The sequence below is a fragment of the Scyliorhinus canicula genome, chromosome 7 (assembly GCF_902713615.1).
Source record: "Scyliorhinus canicula chromosome 7, sScyCan1.1, whole genome shotgun sequence".
NCBI lineage: Eukaryota > Metazoa > Chordata > Chondrichthyes > Carcharhiniformes > Scyliorhinidae > Scyliorhinus > Scyliorhinus canicula.
This window is the reverse complement of record NC_052152.1, coordinates 205333502-205334534: the sequence shown is the minus strand read 5'-3', so window position 1 is coordinate 205334534 and position 1033 is coordinate 205333502. Positions and strand designations below refer to the sequence as shown.

Sequence of the window (1033 nt, the reverse complement as noted above, 5' to 3'; positions counted from 1 at the left end):
TGGATGCCCAGAACGGGCATGTTGCGGCCGTTCTTACGACAAGCAGGTGTGTTTGCTGCCGTAAAAACCGCCGTAAAGGCCTGGGAACTCGTCCCATCGGCCTGGGGAGAATCGCTGTTCGCCACAAAAAACGGCGGGCAGCGATTCGTGTCATGGGGTGGCCATGGGGGAGGGGGGGGGGGAGAATAGCGGGAGGGCATGAAAAATGTCGGGGACGCCCTCCGACCTGTCGTGGGCAGCGGAGAATCGCGCCCCTGGTTTATTGCTGTTTTAGGGGGTATTTTGTGCGTTGACCCGCACGGTTGTTTCAGAAGTGTCAACATGTTAAATTGTGAAAATTACAAATGCTTCAATAAAATATTTTCTAAAATAAAATGATCCAACGGATGGTGAATCAGGCTGGAGGAAATAAACAGCCTCTCCTGTTCCTAGTATCAGGGTTTTTGTGTTGTAACCCACACTTCCTTAAAGCACAGTGTTCCGTGTGAAAACATGGAATTTAACCAGTTGTGATCTAGAGAGTGAAGGGGGAGAGAGAGAGGGTGGGGAGGCATTGGATGGAATCGATTGCACACAAAAGGGACAGATTTATTAATTTGACCATCTCAAAGGTTTTTTGTACAGACAACGCGGCCAGAAATCTGAGCCAATAGGAACCACTGTTACTTCCAGCATTTCAACCTTCTGATCCAAATTATAGTTGACATTTTAAATTAAAAAGGGATGTATCTGACCCTAATATCTTATACACATTTACAAGGCTTAAAGGTATTTAAAAAGAAACATGCCCATTAGTATTCAGAACTAGTCATTAACAATCTTTGCAGTAGTAGATCGGAAGCTTCTGAGTTCAATTAGTTCTCAGCAGGGGGAACTCTGGAGTTCATTAACAAAATCTTCTAGCCCTCATAATCTTTGGCCAACCCATGTAAATTCCTTCCAGCAAAGATTCCCTTCTCAGCCTCCTCCGCAATACTACAACGCCAAGTTGTTCATTTGCTGGACTTTGGCCTGGCCTGTGTCAGTTTGTCCC

General features: G+C 45.7%; 1 protein-coding gene across 5 annotated transcripts in view; it reads right to left on the bottom strand.

The window, feature by feature from the left end:
* Positions 1 to 571: 571 nt before the first annotated feature.
* angpt4 (angiopoietin 4) overlaps positions 572 to 1033 on the bottom strand; it is a 146388-nt gene continuing 145926 nt past the window's right edge. For all 5 annotated transcript variants that reach the window (XM_038803773.1, XM_038803771.1, XM_038803774.1 and 2 more), the window contains one exon: positions 572 to 1033. This exon is cut by the window's right edge and continues 218 nt beyond it. The gene's annotated coding sequence lies outside the window, so the exon portion shown is untranslated.